At 40.0% G+C, this 22,356-nt stretch overlaps 2 long non-coding RNA genes across 3 annotated transcripts in view; one reads left to right on the forward strand and one right to left on the reverse strand.

The window, feature by feature from the left end:
• The window catches only part of LOC141764321 (uncharacterized), a 254,565-nt gene that overhangs the window by 161,340 nt on the left and 70,869 nt on the right, over nt 1-22,356 (forward strand). The window lies entirely within an intron of this gene.
• Nucleotides 1-22,356, reverse strand: part of LOC141764322 (uncharacterized) — a 145,922-nt gene that overhangs the window by 100,797 nt on the left and 22,769 nt on the right. Inside the window, exon 2 of one of the 2 annotated variants that reach the window (XR_012593252.1) lies at nt 2,567-2,662. The exons of the other annotated variant lie outside the window; for it this stretch is intronic. This is a non-coding gene — a long non-coding RNA (uncharacterized LOC141764322). The remainder of the gene's footprint in view (nt 1-2,566; nt 2,663-22,356) is intronic. 2 annotated transcript variants of the gene reach the window in all.

The following is a 22,356-nucleotide window of genomic DNA, read 5'->3' on the forward strand; positions in this document are numbered from 1 at the left end:
TTATATAAAACCTTAAATAGTCTAGATCGACACTAGACTCTAATATGATTCAGACCTAATGCGTCTTTTTAACAATTACATGAGAAAAGTTGTTAAATACATTTAATGTATTTTCTATTCAAGCAGCAATCACACACGACAAGTGCTAATCTGTATCCTGTTTTTAATAAATCTTATGTTATCATCTAGATGCATATGCATATCTATTTGGTATTAACACTTTTCCACCACAGAAGAGGCAGGTCAAAGCATACCACAGTTATATCTTTTCTATTACCAAGGTTAATCAATAATTCATGGGTCACAATAGCAGTCAGGCGGAGGAGGGTGGAGGGGGGGGGACACCCTGAGATCCTCTCCCTAAGCAGGATCCCCCTCAAAAACAGGAAGAGGAAATCAGAGCCTAAAACCACTCTGTGCAGAAAAAAAAAATCATCACACTGCTTCCCTCACACCCACCCACCGCTTTGGCAAAAGGCAGACCATAATCACGATCATCATCACTGACACTACGGCGCCCGTTCAGGCATTCCTTAGTGAGGCGATAACCTTTTCTTTCCCCTCTTTCCCTGCGCCGGTCTCTGAGTAGTACTCACACCATCACTTAGAGCATTAATCAAAAAGCATGTGCCTAATGGCTCCTGACAGGCAGCGCCCACAATGGGCTGCAGTCCAAGCCTGCATCTTCCTCACGCATCTGGTAACACTAACAGCAGCAGCCCGAGTACAGCTGCCTGCGTGGCCACCGCTAGATTGTTAATGACCATGGGTGATACGGTCTCACTCACCATAAAACACTTAGGGCCCTGAGATGTTACCACATCATGCATGAAGAAAGCTTTTTGATAGTATGCTAATCTCAGCCATTACTGTGGGATGATTTACAATCACTTAAACAGCACATGAGCCGGCTGTAGAGACACTGGCTGGCTGGCTGGCTGGCTGGCTGGGATAATAAAGACGCTGGCGCGTGTTGATCATTAGAGAGCTCTCTCTCTTTCTCTCCCTTTGTGTGTGTGTGGAAGCATGCACTCTGGATGCAGTGGCATTCGGCTTAATTAGTAAGCGGTTTTAACATGAAAGAGACAAAAGACAAAGGGGAGAAAGCGTGTTGTGCTTCATAGTGGTGCAGCGTTGTTTACTACCTGTATACAGTATGTGCTGACGGTAATGCATTAACAAAGAATCGTGAGGTGGAACAAAAAAAATTTAAACATTATTAAAATGCCAATAAATTCTGTTTTTATTTGACTTGAAGGTCAAATAGACAAATTCTTCAAAGAACTACTATCCCTCTTTCTCCAAATAAGGCTTTTTCATAAATGTATTATCAGTGAAGTATGATGGAATAACCAACAAGGTGCAATCAATTTAAAACCTTTAACAAAGAATGAAGCATTTAGAAATTAATACTACTGCACATACTGGAAGTTCATGACAAATTCCAGAGGTCAGGTTTTCAGTTCAATCACGTCACAAACCTTGTTTACTATTAGGCCTTAAATTTTGTCAAAACAGATAAATTTGACTCAGCTGCGACTTAATATCATTTCAGCTAATAATGAATAGGATTTGATATTTTTGTTTAGGAATTAAAGTGCTCATGAACAAGTTTTTAATAAATTAAATAGAGTGGATCAAGTTAAATCTTTATTTGAAGTATTGAAACACCACGAGATAGAATTGTGTTTTGCCACACCACAATAAACAACAAACAAACATGAGCAAGGACACACTGGGTAGCAAGTAGGGCTGTAACTAACGATTACTTTCATCGTCGATTAATCTGTTGATTGTTTTCTCGATTAATCGATTATTTGTTTGGTCTTTAAAATGTGAAAAATGTCGATCAGTGTTTCCCAAAGCCCAAGATGACGTCCTCAAATGTCTTGTTTTGTCCACAACTCAAAGATATTCAGTTTACTGTCATAGAGGAGTAAAGAAACCAGGAAATATTCACATTTAAGAAGCTGGAATCAGAGAATTATGACTTCTTTTCTTTACTCAAACCGATTAATCGATTATCAAAATAGTTGACGATTAATTTAATAGTTGACAACTAATTTCTTCATTGATTAATCGTTGCAGCTCTAATCCTCCTAGTCCTCAAAGGGGATGAGTTTTTCACTGAAATGCTACAGAATGACTATTGTTTGCCAGGGCGCCCGATTAATGTATGATCAATGTAATTATAACAGTAATCTTTTATTTATATTGCAACAGAAAAAAAAGTTATTTTGATCCTTAAAATAAATTAATATCCAAAGATGTTTTTATAATTCACAGAGCAGCCTGTGTTCAAACACTAATATGTCCTCCAATAAACATGACAACATGCTGGTTTCACCAGCGTTTTGCTGTGTTTGACAATTTATGTTACCAGGCGACATGCCATTCAGCAACCTGCTGCCAGTGTGTAACACCTAGTTTTTCGATTGCTTTTTCTACATGTAAAGCTAGGAAATTGCATCAATATGTCATAGGAGGCAGCATTTTCTTGTGCACAGATTCAATGGGCAAGGAGATAAACAGTGGGGTATTAATAATGCAGTGCGGTGACACTGACCTTATTTTGTGCCTTTCAACCTGCGCTGATATTTTGATGCACAGTGCCCCGCTACTCTCTAGCACACAGGAGGTTTTCACGCTCTTTGTTCAAAGCCTGGAAAAAAAAGACACTTCCTGTTTGACAGAGGTTACATCACTGCCTAAACCACCTAAAGATATTAACGAAAATGCTGGGGCTACAGTACAGTACGTGCTGTTTTTTTGGATACACTGTGGAAATACATATCTTCATTTTCACAGAAACAATGTGAATGCTAAGTGTCGGTTTGACAACTGGTGTTGACAGCTGAGCAGATGCCTTGAAGGTGAACTGTGAGCGGCTTTGACAGGGGACTAAAAAGGCAGCGCAGCAACCTCTTCTTCACTGCAGTATGGGGAAGATACTAAGCAGCCAAGAAAAAAAGCCTGTTAGTCCAACTTCGGGTCACCTGTACAAATAAACATGTCTAAGAATGAATTTGAAAGGAAAGATCCAATATGGCTCATGAGGTGCACAAGGAATTTTAAGCTTTGTAGATATAACGTAGGGCACGGCCATAATTCAACATGATGATTTATCGTCTTTCAATGGATTCATATCGTGATGAAATCATATATCGAGATATCATGACACACAATGACGTCGTCTAAATTGATAATAACAAGCACATACTAACTCCAATTTCTCAGAAAATATGATCATTTTGCACTAAAGTTCTTAATTGAATGAGAAAATACTCATTTGTCAAGTATTTAATTCACACAGGAGTATACAAACAGGCTTTACCATGTGGTTATTTCATATAGACTATTTATTGAATTACCAGAAAACATGCAATATTGTGATATATATCGTTATTGAGATATGAAATGACCTATATCGGGATAGAAGATTTTGGCCATTTCGCCCAGCCTTAATATAACGTGTCAAATTTTGAACGCAGTGCCAATATGGGAAAGACATGAAGCATAATCAACAAACGAAAAAATGTAAACTAAACAACATTGAAGGGTGTACAAAATGTATAAAAAAAAATTCATATTTCTTGTCATAATAATGATATCAAGTTCTCGAGAATAATTCAATATTGGCGTTTATCAACTTTCTGCAGAATCATGGCATACCGTGAATTATACAAGAATGATATTGGGGAACAATTACTATTATTAATATAATTATATTGATATCTCCCGGCTCTAGGCGATGCATTCCTTCTTATGGACAAGTACAAAAACCCTGGCATTTATACTGTAATAGGAAACAAAGTGTACTTAAACTGTATGATTTTTTAATTTTTTTTAAATGCAATAAACTGCCTGTACTGACATATCTATGCTTTTTATTACTCAGTTACATTTTAACAACTCCTTCAATGTTTAAAGTAAATAACTTCATGAAAGACTACAATCTAACTACAAACAATATCTGTAAACAAATAGATTATCCTGTTATCAGACACAACAATGAGAGAGATTAAAGTGTAGTATGACATTAAGCATGTCATGCTAAAAACTGAAATCCATCCTTGACAGTACTGGAACATTTTGTGGAACAACTTGAGCCTACAGGTCATACATCACACTGATCCTTATTTAGCACCACTGCTGCCTATTTCCCCCGTTTCCATCTATTACTTAAATACGATGCCAGTGTTACATATTCAGCCAGAAGATATCCATTTAAAATCTATAATTCATGTGTTAAACATTTTATTTGGCATGTTTTAAAAATAAATAACCTAAAAGTGTTTTTAAATATCCCTCTGACCCCTGAGACTGTGTGTGTACATGTCTGTGTGTGTGTGTGTGTGTGTGTGTGTGTGTGTGTGTGGGTGTATGTGTGGTCTCTACATGAGCTTGTTCTCTCAATCATTAGTGGTTTTAGCAGCGGTCATTTCTCTATGCAGAACAGAAACACTTGTCCCATGTTGCTTTTCGAGACAAGCCATCTGAGTGCATGTGTGTGTTTGGCCTCTGGTTCACACATTTACAAAAGGTGACAAACAATGACTAAGCCCCATCTGCCAGGAGCTTTTACCATGAGTGTTATAACAACCAGTAATAAGTGTAAATAATAAATGGCCCATATCTTACCATGAGGGGGCCTCGGCAGCACTGCTAAACTATTTAAGGTGCCTTGTTGATGGGAGTTATTTTTTGCTGTGGGGTTGTAGAAATTCTCTGGCTTCCCAGTAGAGTATTGGCCTGACAATAAACAACAGTTTAATACTTTATCTAATCCCTGCCAGGAGGTGAGTCCAACAGCAAGCTCTTGCAGATGTTCACATCCAATAATCTATCCATAATTGATGAAACAGGGAGGTCAGATGTAATGGTTGCTGCCATTCCAGCAACAAATAAATGGTTATTGACAAAACAAGCCAGTGTGGCACTGAGTGGGCTGTGAGATGACAGGCATGGGGCGGAGAGGAGAGGAGAGGAGAGGAGAGGCGTGGAGACGAAGAGGGAGGCAGGAGGAGAGGGAGGCTGAACTCTGGACCGCTGCTCCTCAGACGGGCCAGCCGGGGCCAGACAGAGGCCCAGAGAGAGGAGGATGATCCCCTGGTGGAAGGTCGTGGACACACCCCCGAGGAGCCGTCAGGAGAGCGTAAACAGGAGGAGAATGAGAGCGGGAAAAGAGGGGGGCGGACAACGAAGGGGGAGCTGGGGGGGGCAAGCGGCATGGCGAGGTGAGTGCAACTGCATGGAGTGTGCTGAGTGCAGTGGGCCAGCTGTCCGCTCTTCTTTCATCTCTGGGCTTTATGTCAGATACAATCTACCTGGCTGTCAAGCCTCGGCAACCATCTCACAGCCCTCTCTCCCTCTTCCTCCCTCTCACCTTCCATAACTAACCACCCTCCCCCCCCCTCTCTCTCATCTCTCTGGTGGCTGTAGAGAGGCGTCCACCTCTGTGTCCTCTGATTCTTCTGGCTAAATCTCTGAATGGTCTGCAGCACGCTTTATTCACTGACTTCAAAGTCTCTGTCTTTTAAAAACATAAAGCAAGTGCATTTTCCACAAAGAACTGGACATTTTGCAAAAATGCTAAATGTATACTCTAAAATTGATTTTGGATGTATTAGCTCCTAGGCTAAATCATATCTGCACTATTTTGCAATATTGTGTAGGGGTGTAGAAAAATATCGAAAGTATCGAGTATTGCGATATTATGTCATGTGATACTGTTTTGATTCTCAAACACACTGTATTTATTTTTAATTAATAGTTTACATGCAAAGATGAACTCAGTCAATACTTTATTTCATTTGCAATGATGTTGGATGTTACAGGGACTGTGATGAATGCAAATGCAGATCCCAATGTTCTGATTGCACAAAAAAGTTCCCTTTTTTTACTAAGATTATCATTTTATGCATCTGGTGGTGTGTTCTTTAAACTATGACAGTTTTTGTAAAATTTGATTTTAAAAACTGCAATTGCAATATATCACCTTGCTTACAATATCGCAATTTATTGAATCTTAACGCCTATATCATGATACGTATCATATTGCCAGATTCTTGCCAATACACAATACATAATCCAACAATTTCAAAATGTAATATCTTCTCTACCAGAGTGTATTTTTAAATGTTGCATCCAAAGATGGAGCGCATGAATGCTCATGAAACAGAAAATAATAATGAACAGATTGTGCTCAAACTTATGCATGAATTATATTGATATGAATAAGATAACCCTAAGATAAAATATTCTAATCTAAACCTAAGCGTAATATGTTACTCAGCAGGTTGTTTCACAAGTTTTAAAATAGTGTCTCCTATAAGAGATCCTTTAATTCATCTAAGAATCTCAGTTAATGATGGACGTGGGGGGAGAACTGTGGGTTCTCGCTGGCACTTAACTGGAGTTAACTCACTAAACAAAAGCCGCTCTTCTTTTAAGCCTCATTTGGCTCCGTGTTGCACAACAGCACACGCGACGAGGAAAAATGCTTCGAAGAATTACTGAGAAAGCAGAGGACAACATGCTTTTTAGTGCTGGAGAAAAGAAAAAAAAAGGCAATTTTTAACTCCAGCAGAGGGGTAGTGACTCTCCCTCGCAGAGTTCCCTTCTCCACCGCTTAATTACTGCGTGCGATCATGAATATTTCAGGCATATGCTTTCCCACTTTGTCACTGGAGTTCAGAACTAAGAGAAACAAGTTCATATGCATATTAATAGGGGGTTTGTGGGTGGAGGGGGACAGGAGGACTAAGGGTTGCCAGTGTGCTGGTGACAGCAGGAGGAAATGGCACTCATTCCCCAGCAGCTGCTCTTTTTAGATCCCCCTCAGAGGGAACTGCCCGAGGAGGGCCTCCGCCACAAAGGGGATAAAGGAGATGAGGGCTCTTGATGGAAAACAGGCAAACAACCACTGGGACCCCCATCCTACCGCCCCCCCCCTTCAAACGCTAATGCTAGTGCGCACTCACACACGCGCACACACAGAAACCCTTGGCCCACACTTAGCCGACCCCCAGGAGTTGTCAGGACCTCTTTAGCATTTTCCGCGGTGGCTGCTAAACTGTGCATTAGCACCAGGCTAACGGGAGCGCTCTAATGAAAGACTGAGACTGTAAAGAGAGATTTTTTTTTTTTTTCTCGCTATGTATAATGACAAATGGGATGCAGTCCTGAGGGAGGGGGGGAATGAGCTGAGGCCCTGGAAGCATCTGAGGCCCCTATCGGTTGAAGAGGGCTGTACTATTAAAATGACAATATAAATGTAAATCCTAAGTAATAATTCTTAAAAATGGCTGACGCGACCCTCCCCCGGATCACGTGCGTCACTGCACTAACATGGTCTAGGGGCAGCATTAAACGTTGTCTAATTGAATTTATGGACCTTTAAACACCACTTAGCACCCAGTAGAGCATAATGATATGCTTTATTTAACATATCTAAACAAAGACGATTACGGCATTGTGCAGGTTTAATGGTGCACAAAGTGTTCTCTTTCCACTTGATAAAGAGGCTCATTTGCACGTCTTGCTACCAAAAACCCTCTGCAAATAAAAGCCCCCTCAAAAAGTTGATGTTTTTTTGCTGCATGTAGGACAACTCTTGATTAATTTGAACTCTGTCAAGTCTGCGTGGAGATATCAGGGAACTTTCAATGGCAAGTTCAAAGGGAGCGCTAATTAGATTGACCTTTTCCTGTCATAATTAGCATGCCCCATTCAACCTCCCCTGCAATTTACCAGCGCGAACAAAAGAGGTAACACCCAAGCTGCGTTTCTGGATAGAAAACATTCTCCTAATTGATGTTTTCAATAAACAATACACGACACCGTGTTTTGTTCCACAGGCCCCCTTCATTTGCACAATTCTTAAGACGGACGCAGATCTGAAATACACACACACACACAGACACAGTAGTGCTGTACTCGACTTGGGCAAGTGTCTTAAAAATGTGAGACGGGAGCACAAAGACGAGGCATGCAGGGTGAGGCAATTAGAGCACTGGCAGCTATATCACTTCCTCTAACATGTCAGAGGTACTAAATGTGATTTATAGTGGGAGTTCCTGCTGGGCACTCTTAAAGGGGAAAGAGAGGCATTCAAGAGGAGTGCAATAATAAGGGTAATAAGGGCTTAATATTACTATCTAAACAAATGGCTTTTTTTCCTCTTTTGTTGATTTTTTGAGAGGCAGAAAAATAAATTCACCGTAGCCAAAGATAACACAACCGTAATACATTCTGCTTGTGCACAAATGTGTGTTAAGTAATCTTACAACTGCAAAGCCCCTTGCTCAGGGTACTCAAAGTATTATTAACCATTTATCTGCAGCCAGGGTGAGCCAACGATAGCCTATGGACAGGATTAGAGTACAAGTCTAATGCTTATATCTGCAAACCCATCAGAATGACTGCCACAGCTACAATAAACCCTTGTGATCTGTTTCAGATCTTGTTCCACTTTCCCATCAGTCGTCATCACAGCCGCTATAATTCCCTTTCTTAGTGCCAAGATTTTGCTGTCTTTTTTTTCCCCTTTAGATAGAAGGCACAAAGAGAACAGGACAGAGAGGGGTGGCTTTTGTTTTGGTACCTCTGTGTCTTCCCCCACTCTTTTCTCTTTCTCTTCCCTTCCCTCTGTGGGGCTCTGGTGTGATTATTACACTTTCAGTGGAGGATTTAACCACGGGCCAGTTGGGCCATCGCCTCGGGGAGGTCCCGATTTCAATGCGTGTGTGCTACTTTTCCCCCCAGTTTATTGCCTTGCCTTTTATTCTGCCAGACAGTCCCACTGACATCAGGGGGCTCTTAGAATAACTTGCCCGAGGCGATCAGATCCCTGAACCTTAAATCAGCCACCGTATACTGGTATAGGTTCCAGATCTGAAAATGAGCTAGTGCTAATAGATAAAGATAACTCATATGATGTTGAGGATGAAACCATTTTTTTTTTTTTTACTGTTTTAATATTTGCGTAGTCTGTCGACCAAGGAAGAGTCCATGTGCTCACCGTTAACAACCTTTAGCTGAGACGATAAAACAAATTGTGATTAAAAAACGTGATTGTGACACTTTGATATTTGGCTGAGCGTTGCACCACTCCATTTTGTACTTTAGGTACCACCATGCCATCACATTTATCAAGACACCTATATCCAATCCATATAATTGCAACCTGTATCAGCAATTAGCATCTTACCATAGCTTCACAATTATCGCTACTCCTCACACCGACCAAAATGTGCATTCTCCTGAAACATTTCACACGAATATCGTCCACAAGACTCACCTCTAACATCTTTTGCAGATCACAGCGAGAAAAACCTATCGTGGTTTGGATCTGTAGGGAGGATAGCAGCTAAAATCAATCTGTGACAGTTTTTTTTTGTCTGCTAATTGGTCTATATGAGAATTTAGGCATAATTAGCTCTTGGCTAAAGTCAACGGGGACCCTCTTTTGTATTGATGGTCTTGGCCTCTCTCTCCTCTGGTCAGTATAGACTGTGTGTGGATCAATGTGACAAGTCAAGTGCAGGTCAAGCTTATGCAGAAAATTCAGACTATGAATAAACTACGATGAAATGAAAGGAGATCAATATTCTTTTGTGCTGCGTGAATAAATGGCACTTGTATCCAACATTGCCAAGCTGATGAGATATGAGGTCTGATGAGGTCTTAAAGGTGCTAAACGCGAGATTGGAAACATTTCTATTGCGTGGTTCTCAACATGGCAACAGCTGAGCCGCCGGCTTGCAGCTAACGGTGCTAACATCGAAACGGGGAAAACAACGTCAACGCTGCAGCCAGAGCTAACAGTGTTTACCTGAGGGGGAACCGGAGGGTGGGTGCTACACTTCTGCGACGAATCCGACGGTCGGGACGGCGTTATCAGCTGTAACCGCCGTATGAGAGCAGTGCAGAGCAGCGGCCGTGAGCTAGCTAGTGCGGCACGCTCACATGCACGAACATGCATTAAAAGCGGCTATGTCAACAAAACAAGGAGAAGCTCGGATTACAACACACACACACACACACACACAGAGGGAGAGCGACTTCATTCTCTGCTCAGGTAGACATTACTTCTCTATATCTTTACATAGCAAATAGTTGTTTGCTGCTATATTAATGCTCTGAATATCATGTAGAGCACATTTAAAAATGAATATATTCAATGTCATATACAGTATTCACAATTTTGTGGCCCAGAGTTTTTTATAGAAGCTAGTGGGAAAAAGTGCAATGCTGTTTTACATTAGAGCAGCAGTGGTTCCCAAACTACAGTATATCTCTTCTGAACACTCAAAATAAAGTAATGAACAAAGCATAGGGTTGTAACGGTACAATAACCATCTGAGAAAATATCACAGTTTCACGGTATATGGTATTACACTACTATTTTAGTAGTAGTAGGAGTAGTTTTATCAGTTAAAAAGACCCTTCAAGGAATGAGAACAGAATGATAATAAACAGAATTATAAACCTGATAAAAAAACATAGTATTTAACTATAATGTTATATAACTGAAGCATGTTAGTTTACATGTTAGCAGCACTATAGCATGTCTTTAACTACTAAATGAAAAATAACATCAGCTCTGAGCTTCTAAAATAATGTCCTATGATTATTAACAATTAACATATACTGTTACCAGACTGCTCCCGCCTGTATCTTTAACTCACACACTCACTTATGTCAGTTTTTCTCAATACTGTAGATCAGCAAATGTACACGGTATGATAACAGTTAACTTTCATACCACGGTATACCTTAACTTTAATTAATCACATTTGTTTTTCTTATTTTAAAAAAACAAAACGCATTCTTTAAAAGAAAAGGTAGACTCATAATCAATCAAGTAAAAAAAAAAAAAAACACACCATAGCGAAAATGCAAACCAAGACATGATTAATTCACGCCACTGAGTAAACACTTAATAATTTCTTAATGTAGGACTGTCAAAGGACCTGATTTGTTGGAGGCTGATATGTACATAATTAAGACATACTGTAATTTCTGTCCTTTGGGTGCGTGTGCTTGCATGTGTGTATGTGCTTCAGCGTATGAATGACAGCTCCAGGAACCCGTGTAGTGGGTAAATGTTGCAGAAGGCCAGAGTCTCAGGAGTGAGATCCGTGGATCTGTGATCTCTGATCTGTGCGGGAACTCAGCAGGACACTACCACTGACTCCGCTATCGTATCAGCCCTAGACATAAACTCACATTTGCTGGGCTCCCCTGTCTCCTGCTAGAAGAGGTTTAGCATGTCTAAAATTGATGGCTCGCCCCTCCTGGTAGAGGTGTATCAGGAGTCAGAGCTCTAATAAGAAGTAATTGTGCCCTTGCTTTAGCCTGGCACCCTACGAGGGATACAGATCAACAGAACAGCTGGAACTTAGAGATTGTTAAAAACAGACACGGTTGCTCGGGGTTTATTTGTAGATGGGCTCCAATTTGAAATAAAAAGCATTGCTGATTTCTTGCGAGGCTATAAGAGGCGTCTTCATAGAAGCCACGGCTTTTAATTGCAGTTTGAACTAAGCGGCTGAAGCTATGCGTGAAAAGGAATGCATAGATATAGCTTAAAAACAAGAAAAGTGCTTTAAACTAAAAAAGAGCAAACATTGAATCATTGTTAAAACGATGTTAAGTTAAATTCATTAATATTGAAGCCTCGGCTTTGTTGAGACGGGTTTTAAGTCAGATCGTATCAGCCTTTAAGATCTGACTTTAAGATTTTATATGCAGTTTATGCAAGCAAAATGGGCCACCGCCACATCGCGCTCCCGCCTCACTCTTTATTGAAAGCTTTTTTAAAAACGACTGATAAAAGCCAAGGGCATCTTTAAGAATTGACACACTCTTTAAAACATACATCTCATGAAAAAGACTTAAAGAGGGCCAGTTGCAAATTTAATATAACTTTGGGGGATGCAGCAGTGAAATACCATCAGTGTGCACGCAGCGGCTGCTCACAAAGTAACTGCCTGGGTCTGAGAGAATACTACGCTCACATCACATCTAAAAGCCAAACACACTGGCAGACAGAGGCGAGGCAGACAAGGCTGATGAAGAGTGAGGAGAAAAGGCAGGCTCAATTGAGCTGGAGAGATATACCCCTATTTCACCTTTTTGCATCACTTGCTTTTGTACTATATGTCCATTCAGACACAAGCCTTTTATGGCATGAAAGCAAGGGTTTGATGAGTTCATCTAAGTAAATAAGCAAAAAAGAGAATGGAAAAAAAAAAGTTTCATGACATGTCTGAATCCTCCAACACCCTTTATAACCCAAAAAACAAAGAAACCTGGACCAAAGAGCTCTCAGTATTCAGAACAATACAAGTCAAGAGCTCCGAACACATGAGAAACTTAAGTGTAATTCTGTTCACTTCTATTTTGATGCACTTTTTTTTTTACCCCCATAAATATTTGATGAAATGGGTCCAAACCAAAGCTACATAACACTCCTGCATAACTGATGCACACCGTGAGCCATCAACATTAGGGGCATGATTGAGTGCATTCAAATGAATTAAAACTGCACATTGATTACTTGATGGAATAAATGGGGTCCTTCCCACCGCATTCGCCCGTCATTCTTCAGCTCCGCTTACATGCAATAGATCCCAGAGAAAGCAGCATTGGCGAGACAGAAGGGACGGGTAACACCTTGGCAAATGCTCGCTTTGACTTCCCATATATTTTAAAATGATGTGTTGATTTGATCTCTGTGGGAAGTTAATTAGGTTCATAGATTGCTCCAGGTATTCTTCAGGTAATTCAGAGTGTCATGATCTCTAGACAAAAAAAAAACTCCGCTCCAAACACACTGCTGCATTATTAGGAGTAGCTAATTATTTTTACTGTGTCAGGGGTGTGCGTTTTTGCCGGTAGTAACACAGTGAAAAGGAATAATAATTGGAAAATCTAATAAGATGAGGCTAGCAGACACAAAGAGCCTAGCCTACATTGTAAAAAGTTAATGCAATTTACAGAAGTTGCTGTGATCCTCAGAGGCTGACGTTCACACTTCAACTCCACAAGAACCCGTGCTCTTGCTTCAAATCATCATTATTAGCTGCCATTGGCCAGTAAAGAATATTTTTTTTCAGTAGTGCCCTCTCCATTTTAACATTCATACTGTCAATCAGGACTACAAAGGCGTGAAGTATAACGACAAACGATGCCACTGATATTGAATTGCAATTAATGGAAGACTGCAAAAAAAAATCCAAGTGTTTCTGCAGCAGCTCTGCTCTCACAAAACCGAGGTAGTAGCTTGAGGATGAGCCTTAGGCGTCTCCCAGCTGTCAAAGTTGGGAGGATACACAACGAGGCCACTCATTTTCCGCTGAACAAGTTGTTCAGCTCAGAGCAGGTACAGGACCTGCAGGGTGGTTTGCATATTGGAACAGTGAAGGTTGAGAGAAGTAGAACCTCTCATTAAAACCTTCAGATATCATTAGTTCCTCTATCAACACTTTACACCAGCCAGCTCCTCTCCATCTCCTCTGCAGCTTTTCCCTCTGTGGAGCAGCTGTCTTAAGAATAGCGAAACCTAACATAAACATGAATAAATAACTTTCCCATCTAATCACTCGCTTGAAAAGATTCATTCACACTCCCACCTTTCAGCCATATTTTATTTAAACAAAGGACATCAATCCTTGAATCATAAATAAAGGGGCCGCTCCATGCCAATTGTTTTAAAATGTTAAGCTAGAACTAAAACCTCATAATGAAGCTGATCCGCAGAGACCAAGGTCAAAAGTAAAAATCATTTTGGTAATCCGATGTACAACAGTTCCCTTACACGGTGGCATAATTAACTTGAATATATTAATTCTTTAGCACATTGCTTATTGAATTATACATCCTCAATTTGCCTTCGACAATACAGTGTATTGAGCAATGATGGTGAATAAGGAGTAGTAGATAAGACCTGTTGGCATATCTGGAGCCCCTGAGCATGAATTATTATCTCCGTCTCACTGAAGGACATTGTGTTGGGTTCAGGGAAATCACGAACCTCTCCTGAATAGGCCTATTTGTCTGAGTAAGCTGTAATTGCTTTCTCAGGACATGGGGAAAAATTTCAATATTTGAAGTAACATCGAGGCTTTAGGAATTGAACGGACTACCAAAGAGAAAGTTGTGCACAATGCTCTCCATGTGATTATAAATGCCTGATCAATGTGTGTGTTCAACACCAGTTGTGTTGAGTGATGAGCAGCAAACACAAATGACAAAATGTAACTGTGGTCATTGTTAGCAAACTCAGACTATATTTATTTGACTTTTCAAAAGGGTGTAATTAAATCATAGCCTACCCAGTTTTTGAGATTTACAACTATGCACAACAGGTCCCGTGCAAATTATCTGTGTTGCCGTGTTCCATTTTCGTCAATGAGGCCCAATGAGTTTCCTCCCAAATAGAGCTAGTGTCCACTTCACACAACAGAGAACGTCTAACTACACAATACACAAACTAATGGGACCCCAAACGTGACGCTGGCTGTTGTGGCTAGCCCTATTCTGTGACCAACATAACATATAACTTTGGCAAGTGCATATCAGCTACATTACAATCTTCATTGAATCCCAGCTGCTGAGCAATCTCAAGTCATATATTGTCCTTCATTTGGTTGTTGAGGTAGTAGTGTTTGTCGTATATTATTGGGGTTGAGAAGAGGATGGCCCATTGTTATTCAGAAACACCAATTATCCGAAAAAAGCCCATTAACAGTCAGTTACCCCGAAAACAAACCCCTGTTGTTCTAAAGCTCTCCGAAAATACACACTCTCCGTGCAACAAACAGAAGCACGTGGCTAATTGTTATGCAGAATGACAGCGATATTTTTCATGACATCAGTTGCAACAAAGGACTTCATTGGTCAAACATATATTTCTGCAGCTGGAGATCCGCTGAAGTCGAGGTCCATTTGAATATTTTTTTCCCCCGAACGAATGTTCCGCTGGAATGTGAAAGCATTTATAAGAACTCAAAGAACAAAATCAGTTTTTATAAATGTCAATGCAAATTATTCGGATGAAAATCTGTGCTTGGTGTGAAACAGCTTTTATTCTTTAATACTGTCAGTTATCAATACACAGTAAAATGTGCCAGAAGTTGAGCCACATGACCAGCGACACCTCTCTCCAGCCCTGACCTAACTTAACTCTAAGCAGCCATTAACTCCTACTCACCCAAGCAAAGAACATACACTTGGTGGATTCACTCAGCCTTTTATTTACTTTGCCCGCTGGCTGGTATGAAAAGCTTTTCTGGAATTATGTCCCTTGGCTTGTCTTACCAAATAAAGGAAGATGGTATCAAAATTCATTTGTGTGTGAGTGTAAGAGGCAATTCTAAAAGGTCATCAGTTGGGCACCCTGTCAATAACTGGTGTTTCATAGAGTTGGGCCCACAACATCGAGAAGGCTCAACAGTATGTTCCAGTGTCCCAGAACAATGTATCCTCATAGAACGGTTCGTATGATACTTACAAAGGGTTATTCCTCATTTTTAGTGCGTTTTCCTACGGGTGTCCAGCAACACATGACGTGATGTGATGCACATGTTAAATTCCGCTCAAGTCTTTTTAAAATAAACTTTTGTTAGGCAAAAAAAATACTTAGTTACACTGTAAAAAAAAAAAGTGTAAAATAACGGGATTTTCCGGCAGCAGGGGCGCCAGAAAATGTCTGTTAAAAAACTGAAAAATACTGTCCGTTAATTAACATAAATAAACTTTATTACTGTAATATTACAAGAAATATTTTACTTTTAACATATATTTATTGTTAGAATAGTCATACACCGTAAATCTAAGACCATTTACATCTAAATCACGAATGAAACATGTAATTTTACATTGCAAAAGCACAAATTTACATTAACTCTCAGAAGTTTTGCAAAAAAATCTGTATTTTTACAAGAAATATTTTTAGAATTCCCTGAAATCCTTTTCTTCTAACATAAATTAATTGTTAAGATAGAGTCATAAACATCTAAAAAACTGAATAATTATCTTTAAAAATTATCAAGAAAAGCTTAAATACAGATAATTACGATTGTGATTACAAAAAATACTGTAAATCTAAGACCATTTACATATAAATCACAAATGAAACATGTAAGTTTAAAAAAAAAATTCTGTCATTTTGAAATACAGACAAAAAATGTAAAATTTCTTGAAAAAAAACTGTTAAAAAAGGACACCACAGGCAAAACATTTTTTTTTTTTTACAGTGTAGGTTTAAGAAAAAAGATCATGGTTTGGGTTAAAATAACTTTGGACGTGGCATACGTTAAGTATGGAAGTTAGCTTACGACTTCTGGTTTCACACAGGGTACTAACACTGGTCTCCTGAGCAAATGTTTGGTGTTTTTTGACCCACCCATCCACCCCAACCTCCTCCTATACACAGCATTTGTCTTCATACTTCCTGCTTCATGATTACGTGGATTATATAAGAACTGATTTCGTGGTATATATATAAATTACAGTGCATTGCTTTTCATTGATATAGCAACGAATAGTGTATGAGAACAGCCTGAACAGAACCACGCTGCTATCACATGCAGCATGCAGCTCATCCCACCAAGCAGCAGCCAAATAATCACCTTCAGCAACAAAGCCTCCACTACAATCTACCACATCACGTTATGCTAACAATATGTCAGACTAAATAGCATGCCCATTGAGCCACCAGATGTACCAAAGAACCTGTGAAACAATCTTCTACAGCTACTCCACTTTGGCAATCAACACACCATACACACTTCTGTCGATAGCATCACAAGTTAACATTATGTACTAACTGAAGCAAGATTTAAATATTTTTCGTTTGAAGTGCCCTGCATTTAACCCACAATCCCGTCTGTTTTCAGCGCTACAGCTGAATACCAGTTTGACAAAGGCGGCGACACTGTAAAACTTTCCCATTGTCTTGTCAGTCATGCCTGAAGAACTCAACATTCACATCTCTTATTCTCATTTTTTTGATCCACAAAAAAATGGCAAAGATTCTTTTATATTCAAATGAGAACATTAACATTAGACATCCGGCATCACACAGTCCCTCTCTGTTAGCATCTCATTTGAATATCTCATATCTTCAAGACACAGCTCAGTTAGAGTCATCTGGGCTTTTGTCCCCAGCACGGGACACCACAGGCAAGTCAGAGAGGTGTCACACATCCAGCCTAGTAATTTGTCATGAAAGAACCCTTTCCTGGGATGAAGGTAACGAGCTGTCAAGGTTATAATGGCTAGCATAAACATAGCTAATTAATTAGCAACCAGGTGAGGCAGGGTAAGGCCACACTGCTGAGAGAATCCATAATTAGCTAATATGTTACATATACTGCTCAGAATATATTGTTAGGAAGGCAAAACAATTATGTTGATGTGAGTATCAACAAGGAGAGACTGATAAGGAGTCTCTCAGTGGCACCTGTAACAACCTCAAAGAGAGCATGCATTATGAATACAAAAGACAAGCCATTCTCTATTAGAGATGAAGACCAAAAGGCACTCAGACAATAACATGTCAGCATGTGCACACCAACTCCCTCAGACGTCTCAAAAATGCCAAACAAAATGGAAATGGCATGCATCGGCTCAGAAACTTGCCGCTGAGTGAAAACTTTCGACAATGCTTTTTTTCTCAGAGGACCGAGAGGTCTCTTTTTAGACTTTGATAGTAAATTGCAGCTAATCCATATATGGTGTTCAGTGGGAGGAGAAAGGTCTTTTATCGTGTCAGGTTTGTAATATCATTCTGATATTGTAATTAGTGAATGGAAATAGAGATCAAGCGTTGCTGTAGTTGTGTAGTTTAGCCTGAGCCAAACAAAAGCTGGGTGGGAGCTAACATGGAAGGTAAACATAAACAGTCTGACTGGCTACCTATATCTAAAGGAACCTTCAAAGTGTGGTATCTCAGGTTTGCAGAATTCTGGTGTAATTACCACTAATTCTCATAAATATTGGGGAAGCTGAAGACACACAGAATACCAATTCCTCTGCCCCAGGCTGTATTTCTAAAATTTGCTTTATTTGATTAATGATGAGCAAAGTTGGAAATCCCTTCATACGGCAATGAATACTTACTATATACTTTAGACTAGAGATTGTGGAATAGGTTTGTAAATGCAGGTTGCATATCATAACCTAGTTGACCCAGTCAACTTAATTTCTGCGTTTTGAGAGATTTGTATTGGACTTAGCGATGTCATGATACCAGAAATTTAGACGTCGATACCAATACCAGTGAAATTCCACAATTCTCAATACCAATTTCGATACCAAGGTAAAAAAACAAAAATAAAACAATAAATCCCATGTACTTCAATATACACTCCTTTATTATTGTTTGCATACTGTTTTTTGTTATGAAGTTAAACAGGTCAAAATTCCCTCTCTATTATTTATCTTATATTGCTGTGAACACATCTCCTTCAACAGCTGTATATATATATATATATTTATATTCAGGTTTCTCGCCAAAAACAACATTTTATTTGAACACATCATGATAACATTAGAATTTACTTTTGCTCATTTTTACTGAATAGAGCCTGAACATCTTGTAAGCATAATGTAAATCAATGGCACCTCCCGTGTTGAAATCAGCAGGACGAGAGCTAGTTAATGTTAGCTGTTAGCTGCCGGTAAGCAGCAAAGCAGCATTTGTTGTTTGCAATGTAGCATTAGGCTACAGTTTACTGCATCTACATTGTCTATCGTCCCTGGGACGAAGGGACGCCGTTAGTGTTGAGCCCTGACGGTACCTGCGGTATTGTAGAAAAACAAGTACCGTGACGTTTTCAGAATTTTGGCACCGACTTGGTACCGAAGTATCGGTTGATATCAATTGGACTAAACCCGTAATGCTACAATCACGATAATTCAATGTGAATTTACAATATATTGCAATGTAGCTGAATCAGGGGTTGTATGTTGGGATTGTATGTTGTGCAGATAATAAAGCCCTCTAAGATAAATTTGTTATAAAATAAAATAAATAAAGCAGACATATTGTTACCCTATATTAAACCATATTTAAATAAGGCAATGTGGGGTGTGTGGGTTAATGAAGGATGTGATATGATGTCAGATGAGTAATGGGGAGACACGGGAAAGTCACATGGACCATTACTATCGCACTGTTAGCAAGCGATGACTCTCAGGACACTTGTGCCGTGATGGTTTGAGACGGTCCTCTCAAGAACGACAGCGGCAGGGACGTCAGATCAGAAAACGTCTTCAATGTGTCGCTGTTGGCTATTTCATCATGGTTGAGTAGTGGCCACCCATACAAGCTAGTTTTGCACACAAGTACATTGTAGAAAAAATCACCTGTGTCCAACTATACTTCCCTGGAGTCAATGGGCGTTGAGCGGTTCTCTTTGCAAGCAGCACTTCCGGGGGCCAAGCAATCGGCCCCGCTCCAAACGGGCACGCCCACTGACAATTTAGCAAACGGGCACACGTTCCGAATGTCCACACCCCGAACGGGCACCGCAATAGTTCACATAATTTGCCACCAGAAATCTATGTGATTATGTGTACAGCACAAAATATAATCAAATGTTAAGTTCCTGTTTCGGCTGAATGGGAACCATTTTAAATCGTAAACTGAGAAGCATCACAGCTTTTATCTCAAACTCTAGCTGTTCATGTTACTGGTATCTAAAACATGAGTGGTTAAGATGCTTTACACATGTTCTGCGGTGTTTCTTAGCTGACGCTGCTGGTTAAAATTCAGAATCACACAAGTGCAAGTGAGCAGCAAAAGGAGGAAGGCCTTGCAGTCAGGAATGTTGAAGGGAAAGCACATTTGGAAGGAGATATGGCTACTCAGCATTATATTGTTGAGCCATAGGAAAGCCACAATGCACAATGTTTCATCCTATAGATTACTGCATGTACAAATCAATTCCCAGTTTATATGGAAAATATCAAAATAAAACTCCACCCTATAGCTCTATTTAATAAATACTGAAACACAATGAATACATATTCAGATTAATATTGGGCCTGAAAATGGTATTATCTCCTTCATAATTTCTAAATGTGTAATGTTTGAGTGCAAAAACAAGAAACTGTGGATTCACTAATGTGTTCAGGTTCATGTCAGTCACTACCATAAACGGAGTATCTCATTTTGTTGATATCTCTGAGGATGTGTAACACCGTAACCACCACTAGTCTTTGTATTACAGGAATGCAAACCGTCTGGTTCAGTCCAGAGAATGGTACGCTCCGCTCTGACAGTGGAGACTTGTGTACCTGCCAGCAGACAAATGGACAGTCTGTTTCTCTCCATGTTCAGGTCCTGAGAGCTTACAGTGATGTTACACTGGACACGTAAACCAGTTGCCAGATTATAACTATTCAGGTTTCAATAATGTTTTGGCCTTTTCACTGACAATACTTGTTATATTCTATACTACAGAAAACATTGTCTTATTATTTGACACTTAAGAATAAATGCTTTGTGATTAGAGCTGCAACGATAAATTGATCAATCGATTAGTTGTCAACTTTTTGGCAACTGCTTTGATAATCAATTAGCCAGTTTGAGAAACAAATGTAAGAAAAAAAGTCATAATTCTCTGATTCCAGCTTCTTAAATGTGAATATTTTCTGGTTTCTTTACTCCTCTATGAAAGTAAACTGAATATCTTTGAGTTGTGGACAAAATAAGACGTCATCTTGGTCTTTGGGAAACACCAATCAACATTTTTCACTATTTTCTGACATTTTATAGACCAAACAACTAGTCGATTAATCAAGAAAATAATCGACAAATTAATCAACAATGAAATATATCGTTAGTTGCAGCCCTATTCGCGACTATTTAAATTTTTTAAATTACCTCACATCTGTTGTATAAAGATTTTGTTTTTGTTGTATCCGAGAGGGAAGAAAGAACAAGTTCATATGTAGATTTCTGAATGCAAAATGCTAAATTGTACTGACATTATATCCCTGCATCATAAAGGATTTTATATGTTCAAAACATATACTGTATGTATTTTCCAGACTAACATCTCCCATTTTCTACAAGTCTGACACAGTGATAAGAAAGAGAAGGTGATTCTCCCCAACTTTCTGTTAGATACTGTTCAATCCCAGTGTGATCTGTCTCTTTAAAATAGCTGTAGATATTTGATAATAAGCCAACATTGAATGTATTCTGAAAATAAAAAACAGCTACAGCTTTCAACAAGTTATCACTGAGAGTATTTTATCAGAGAGGCTCAGCAGATTTAGTGGAAGTTTCAGCAGCCCTGACTTTAATTTCCCTTAGCATTGCAGATGCCATGGATGAAACCATTTCCATTTCTCTACCCTCAGGCTCCTAATGGTGCTGCTGTGGTTCCTGCTGCTAAGGGGTAGCTGCCACCACCCCCCTCATTTACCTGCTCGGTGGTGCGGCCCGAGCCTCGGTCAGGAAGTGCTGAAGCTGATCCAGCTTATCGGGCTGGCTCCTCCGGGGGCTTCTGCCACCATATGGCTGACCCAGGCCCTGCAGCCTCCCCAGGGGTGACGCTTGCCTGGATCAGAGTAACGATTTGGAGTATACGGCGCTCCACGTTACCCCTCTATCCCCAGCATGACTACACAGATGTTGTTTCAGCAAATTCCTGAAAATGGGAACTATAGTAGGGAGATGAAAAAGAAGCTGGGGTACTGGAATCATGAGGTTAAATTGGATTCACCAACCTATAAACATGCCTTATATCAGTTAGACAGGTTTTCTTCTGCAAACACAACTGCACAGTTTGGCAGGAGGACAGAATGACTCTACCTGTGGCCACAATGCTCACAGCAGCACGTTGGATATGCACTTTCCAGCTGTTTCACTTTTCCAGGCAGTGCCCTGACATTTTAAATACGCTTTCACCAGTGGTTTCAATGGTCCTGCGCTAATATTTGCGTGCCTTTTGTCCCCAAAGGCAACAAAAGAGGATAGAGAAGAGGTAGAGGGGGAAAAAAGTCAACAGTTTCTACACCAGCCAAAGCTGTATCTAAATGTGTCTTACATCTCTGCACCCTGCTAGGCCCCCCCACCCCTCTCATCGCTCGTTCCTCTCGCCTCCTGGAGGGCAGAGTGATTGAGGGGCGCTACCCCTTCCTTTTATCCTGCAAGCGAAGGCCTGCCTCTCTCCGTAGTCAAAAACATCAACTGTGGAGGTGTAGTAAAGACGAGGAAAGCGAAGGGGAGGGATGTGAAGTGTCACATATTCCCCTACAGCACAATGAGCCATGCACAGGTTAGATGCAAGGATATGGAAAGTCATTATTTGCAGGTCTAAAGGGATGTAG

The sequence above is a fragment of the Sebastes fasciatus genome, chromosome 3, assembly GCF_043250625.1.
Source record: "Sebastes fasciatus isolate fSebFas1 chromosome 3, fSebFas1.pri, whole genome shotgun sequence".
In the NCBI taxonomy this organism is placed as follows: domain Eukaryota; kingdom Metazoa; phylum Chordata; class Actinopteri; order Perciformes; family Sebastidae; genus Sebastes; species Sebastes fasciatus.